Genomic DNA, 7102 nt, shown 5'->3' with positions numbered 1-7102 from the left:
AGAAAAAGTTTAAAAATTAAAAAAAATGTATATGATAAAATAGAATAAAATGAAATAGAATTTTCAAATTTACAAAAAATAAACATAGTAAAAAGAATTAAACATTTTTTTGTTTATTTATCTTTGAGAGAACACAAGTGGGGTAAGGGTAGAGAGTGGGAGACATAGGATCTGAAGCAGGCTTTGCGCTGACTGTCTGAGAGAGGCAAGCCTAATGTGGAGCCCCAACTCACAAACTGCAAGATCATGACCTGAGCTGAAGTTGGAAGTTCAACTGACTGAGCTATCCTGGTGCCCTGACACACTTTATTTTTATCTTCTATGTCTTCAACTGTATTTTTAGCAGTACCTATTTTCCCTTGTGCTCCTTTCAACTCATTTTGTTCTGTGAATGATTTTATATTTTCTCTTTTCTGATTTCTCCCAGCTTATATTCTATCACTTTCTATTTCTTCACCCAACTTCTCAAACTCAAAGAATTATTAATATTACTGCTGTTAGTTAAATAAATGAGCCTATAAAAGAAATTGTGTTTCAAGTTGCATATGTGTCTGGGTAGTCAGAGTAACGTCAAGGTATTCCAGACAATATGAGGAAATGTTGAGGAAAGAAGGTTGTGTTACCACCTACAAATATAATTGTATAGTGGATTTTTGCTCAGGTGTTATCAAAGAGTGTATCCTGAAAATAGGGGCAATCAATGGATGAACCTTCTTATAATAGCTAATTCTGCTCTTATTGATAGTATGTAGTAGAAGTGAGTTACTAGTATGTGTCATGAAGAGCAATGTCTAGTGAAGAGTTTGCTAATACAGTGCCTGGTAAGCCTCCTATGGTAAATAGGAAAATAAAGCCTAAGGCTCATAGTATAGCAGGGGATCATTCAATGTTGACTCCATGAAGGGTGGTGAGTCAGCTAAATACTTTTGTTCCTATGGAAATAGCAATGATTATGGTAGCTGATGTGAAGTATGCTCATGTATCAATGTCTATTCCCAAGGTGAACATGTGGTGAGCTCATACAGTGAAACCTAGAAAGCCAATAGATATTATTGCTCAGACTATTCCTATCTCTGCTCCATGTTCTTGTATTATAGAGGTAATTGCTTAGTTAAGATTTGCTCATGTATGTTAAATATCTGGTGGTAATTTTTGTTTGCTCCTTGGTAACATTATTCTAGTGAGTGTTCTTAACTTGTTAGTTGATTTTCCTTTTCCCTTCTTCTTCTGCTTCTTCTCCTTCTCCATCTAGTACTTTATGTAACTCCTGAACAAATTTATTTTTTAAAATTTATCAGTGAAACAGATCATTTCCCCAGTTATTTGCAGGAGTTTTAGGGAGTGAGAGAGGACCAACACTTTGTGGCAGAATAGCTGGATAGGTAACCATAAGTTTTGTTTGTTTATTTGTTTAACAATATAAAATCTCTCTTCCACTGCTATAGAGACAGATTGCTTCATTAAAAATGGCCCCTTTGTATGACTTCTCATTTGGCTTTGCCTTCACCAATATTTGGAACCAAACTGAATTTCTGCAGTTAATGCATGTTCCTTCTAACTATTATTGTAGACCTGGGATATAAGTTTTTGTACCTTTGTGTGTGTGCCTCTGTTCCAGGAAATGTACTTTTATTTTGGATCTTTTGAGCTATACAGTTGCAACATTTGCCCCAACCCCCTCTGTTTCTTTGTGAGCATTTGCCTGCTTGATCCTCATTGATTTTGAAAGCTCTTTAACCTATTTTATGATTTGGAGTTTTAACTGTCTTCTAGTTTTGCCAAAAACAACTTTAGTGTTTTGTTTCTCTTTTTCTTCATTGGTTTTGGATGATTTCCAGGAAAGGAAGGCAGAAATGCCAATTTTATGCCACTATTTTCAAACAGGATATTTCTATCTTAAATTTAGACATTCCTCATCCTTGCTCTCCTCCCCCCATTTACATTCTTCCTCTTTGTAATTTATCTGAGTTCATAGTCTCATCTGAATGAATTACTATTAAATTGTCATCTTTATCCCTAGCTTCTCTTCTTTTGATTATTCTCTCCTTTGCCTATTGTCATCTTCACATGGATATTTCTAAGAAATCCCTTATATTACTGTCCTTCTCTATACTTTTATGTTCCTGATCTTAGTCAATGGCATCACAGTTCTCTCAGGTCATCTAGCTGAAAATCCTAGAATTAAATTTGTGTGCCTCTTTTTGTCCATTCTATATTCAAAATTTTTCCTACATCATCTTTTTCTTTTTATTTCCACTGTTATCATTCTAAACTGGACCCCACACGTAGATACTGCAAACTATTATTCTTGTATGCCTTATCCAATGCCAATTCAACCATTCACTGTGTCAGAGTTAACTTCCTTAAATGCATCTCATTGTGTTATTCTTTTCCTCAAAAACCTCCATGGCTTACCAACATACACATAAAAATCTCTTTGACCTTCCTTAAATTGACATCTGGACTGTCTACCAACATAAAATTGTTTCCTAAGAATACTTTTCATTCCTTTATTACATAACTTTATCTTTTGTTCTTTACCTGGTAGGTCTATTTCTTCATCCTCATTTGCTGATATTCAAGGTTCTGCTTAATGAGGCCCTTTCAAAATATCCATTTGTAGTTATTTGCTCCTTTCTCTACACTCTTAAAATTCTTTTTTTTATACTTATTTTTTGCACACATTGTTGCATGTTGTGCATGTGTTTGCCTTCCCCATTCCTATCAATTCCTGAAACACAGGAACAGTGCCTTTTTCAACTTATATTATCCATATCACATAATATATAGTACTTGCATAATGAATGTCATTTCTTGATTTGAATTTAAATAAGTTATGCTAACAGATATTTGTAGTATATCCTAGTGAATAAACATACATAAATTTATTTTTATATACAATAATTATATTCTTATATATAATTATATATATATTGCTAATATAGTATATTATATATAATAATATGTATTATATATATGTATTTTTTTTCTTTCTTTCTTCTTGGATTCTACTTTATTTGGTAAAACTCAGAAGCTAACAACCAATTCACTTCTCTCTGAGGAAGGCAGTTGACCAGAGACAAAAAGCTGTTGCTTGGGCATCACCCAAGCAATATAAAACTATCTCCAGGTTTTATACTCAGGCAATCCGTGGCCTAGTAGTCAGGCCTCCAAATCCAAAGCTCTCAGAAGAAATAAAAGAGAGTAAAAGGGAGCTCTCATTTTGAGACAACAAAATCTTCTTGCTCCTCTTTTCCTCTACCCACAACCTGCCCATCCTCTAGTTTCAACAAAGATAATAGAAGACAAAGCATGAATGTGAGAGATAGACAGGCATACAGACACACACACACACACACACACACACACACACACACAATTTTCTTTCTTTCAAAAAGCTACAAAATCCCTGCCTGGAAGGAAGACAATTGGCAACACCACTCAAGGCTTGGTGGTCCAAGGTGATGGTTGGAATCATGTGGAACTGGTAAAAATTAAAGGGAAAAAACATTTCACTGTCAGCTCACATCCAGGTCTCCAGTGAACTGGTTTCAGTTTTAGGAAATCCTCATTTCCAAAAGAAGTGGACTGTGGCCTCTGGGGCAGCTGGTTTAGGGAAAGGTTTCCCATGATAAGGAAGTCAATGGTGGGAAATGGAGAATCAGGGTAGGAGGGCAAAGCCTTTGAGGAGAGTGTAGGAAAGGAGATCCTTGCCCTTGGATATTTATAAATAAATAATATATTATGATATATAATAAAATTATCAATATTATTTATTGTGTTATGTAACATACACTTAAAATTTGTTTGAATTTTTATGTACTAATACAATATCTTTTAGTATTCCTTTAATTTTTATTTTCCAGTATATATTTTTTAAAAGCCCCTGCATCTACCTTTCCAATGGTTTGAAAAATTTGCATGGTGAGGTGTATGTATCCTGGTTATCAGGAGATGTAACACTTTTTAACTTGTTATGGTGTTTACTGTCCTTCCTCTGCAACATATTACTAATTGTTAGGTATTCTTTCCATTTATTTCTCAAAGCACCAATAACACAAGGTTGTTGTAGTTTTCCTGAGTTTTACTGACAGTTTGGGGTTATAGAACATTGTTAGAGTGCTCAGCACAAAAACTTCCCAGCCACCTCTGCCATATGGAAGTTATCACTGCACAACCTTCTTAGGATTCTCCTTGCTGATTTCTTGCTCATCTATTCCTCCCAATCCTCAACTATTTTGCAAGATACTTCTCCATAATTCCGTAACTCCCAAAGTAGTTATCTATTTTACCTTCCAGGAAAAGATTCAAAATTCTTGTTGCTTTATATATCAAGATGCTTTTAGTAGGTACAGAAAACCCTATGCAAAATAGCTTAAGTCACTAAAATGTTTATTACCTCATACATGAAGTCCAGAGGTAGGGAGGTTCTAGCTGGAGTTAAAGGTTCAATGACACCATAAAGTACCCTGGTTCTTTAGAGTTTGTTTTTCTTATCTACAATCCTTAGTGTATTGCTTTCTTTCCCAGGCTACCTCTCTTTACAAAATATCTGCAGCAGTTCTCAGCATCATAATTAAACACAACATTGAGAAGTACAGAGAGATTGTCTCCTCCAGTTTCTTATTCTTAAGGGAAGAGAAATCTTTCCCAGAAGCCTCCACTCAGAACTCCCTCACATACCTATAGGAAGCCCCAGCCCTCATGCATCACTGACTTAGATAGGCAAGATTTACTTCTGAGTTAGGGATATGCCCACTTTTGCATAGGAATTCAAATTCTCAAAATATCGTAAGCATGGAAGAAGTAGGGAATTAATTTTGTATAGGCAACCAATAGTGCTTGCATACTTCATTATGCATCACAATTTAATACTTTCTGTTCTTCTTTAAATTTTTTCTGCCTAAAAAGATCGATGGGGGAAACTCATCTTTATAATCATACCAATATAGTGAGGTATCTTCTCTAAAGAGAAGTGAAGTTTTTTTGTTTGCTTATTTTGTTTTGTGAGGAATTCTGCTTTCTTGGGCTCATCAGCTCAACCTGCAGCAATTAGCTATTACACAACATGTTTTTTCCATCTTATGATTTTTTAATTTTTAATTTGTCTTCAATTTTGCAAGGTCTTAGTGAGAGCATATCTAGGTCTTTAAAATTACTCGATTTATTTATTTATTTATTTATTTATTTATTTATAAGTGTTTATTTATTTTTGAGAGAGGGAGAGAGAGAAAGAGAGAGAGAGCATGCATGTATGGGCACATGAGCTGGGGAGGGGCAAAGAGAGAGGGAGACAGAATCCAAAGTGGGCTGTTTGCTGACAGCAGGGAGCCCGATGCGGGGCTTGAACTCATGAACTGTGAGATCATGACCTGAGCCCAATTTGGGCACTTAACTGGCTGAGCGACCCATGTGCCCCCCCCTTTTTAAAGTTTATTTATTTATTTTGAGAGAGTGAGAGAGACAGTGAGTAAGGGAGGGGCAGAGAGAGAGGGTGAGAGAGAATCCCAGGCAGGCTCCATGCTGTCAGCACAGAGTTTGACAAAGGGGTCAATCTCCCTACCTTGAGATCAGCACCTAAGCCAAAGTCAAGAGTTAGACTCCCAACTGACTGAGCCTCCCAGAAGCCCCTAAAATTGTCTCCTTTTCTTCAGGTAAATTTCCTCTTTCTTGTTGTAAGAATCAGAAAGAGAACTAGTGTCAATGGAGTATTGGGTTTTTGGCTTCATTGCCTTAACATCAATTAACACTTTGCCTTGGCTCTTAACCTAGTAGTGATGAGGCATAGAAAACCACTGGATTACTTCAAGAAATTTATTCTGCCTGGTTTATATAATCTTGACTACTTAAATCCATGATAAATATCCTCTTTGAATGTACAAATAATGAATACAGCTAATAACTTTAACATTTGCTTATCACTATATCAAAAAGATGCATCAAATGTCTATTTTTCAATGTCAATATATTTTAGTATCACATTAGTGTTTTCAAAAGATATTTTATGTTGTCTTGATAATATATCAGGTGGCATAAAGGTCAAAATTCCAAAGACTGGGGTTTAATGACCATGTCTGTATATATTTTTTCTTTTATAATACATAATCTCAAGACCTTGAATGTCATAAATGTCATTGGCTATTTCAATTTTAAGGGATACAAAATAAAAAGTAAACTGAAAAAAAATTAGTATTCATGAGATAATACAAATCTGGAGGAATGTAAAATGTAATCCCATAGCCAGATTATACTTTTCTCACAAATCCTGCCAAAAATATGTGTGAATTATTTGATTATCATATGTAAGAAAAGACAACCAAATTAGGAGTCTTGTTTGCTTAAGGTTTAAGTAGAAACCAATTCAATTCAATGTGCACTTACTGAGAATGTATACAAGATATGTAAGCAATATAAAGATGATAAAGTACTTAGAGTTTAATTAACAAGCTGATACAAAAAAGCATTTTAATTTATGTTACCTAAATCAAATTATAAACTTATTAGTATTACTTATATTTATAAATTATATATAGATCTTTTTATATAGAGACTTTATATTTCATTATGTCAGATCCTATCACCAACATGATCTGCTATCAACTAATTTTGATTTGCTGTTGGAAGCCCTGATCACAACAGAAGAAACTCCAATGATACAAACATAACTAAGGATCCTACATTTAAAAACTCTTCAATAGAGTGCTTTGAATTCCTAAGAGGCAACAATAACCCACATTTTTGAATTAAAAAATCAGAATTGAGTGAAATGAGAAAGAAAAGTCTATTAGTTTAACTAAGAACAATGTCCTGCAAACCTGAACCCAGTGTTCAGAAAATATTACAAATGTCATCTCAAACACTCTTAGACGTCTTCATCCTTCCTTCTCCCTGAATGTAATAAATTCCTACTCTGTCTTAATTTATTAACTAAATCCTAAACTACTACTATAAGCTATTTGTGGCTTTTAATGAAAATGAAAAATCCTAACCAGAATTGCTGCCTCACTAGACGTTACTCTCTTCAGCTTTTAGAAAGCACTTATTTTGGGTCAGATTTTTACATAGCCAATATCGTAGTCCCTGTGATTACAGTTCTAAATTC

At 34.5% G+C, this 7102-nt stretch overlaps 1 pseudogene; it reads right to left on the bottom strand.

Annotated features, from left to right (window-relative positions):
- Positions 1–471: 471 nt before the first annotated feature.
- Positions 472–3630, bottom strand: LOC116738171 (annotated as a pseudogene).
- Positions 3631–7102: the final 3472 nt, after the last annotated feature.

The sequence above is a fragment of the Lynx canadensis genome, chromosome B4 (assembly GCF_007474595.2).
Source record: "Lynx canadensis isolate LIC74 chromosome B4, mLynCan4.pri.v2, whole genome shotgun sequence".
In the NCBI taxonomy this organism is placed as follows: Eukaryota; Metazoa; Chordata; class Mammalia; order Carnivora; family Felidae; genus Lynx; species Lynx canadensis.
This window is presented reverse-complemented; position numbering and strand designations above follow the sequence as displayed.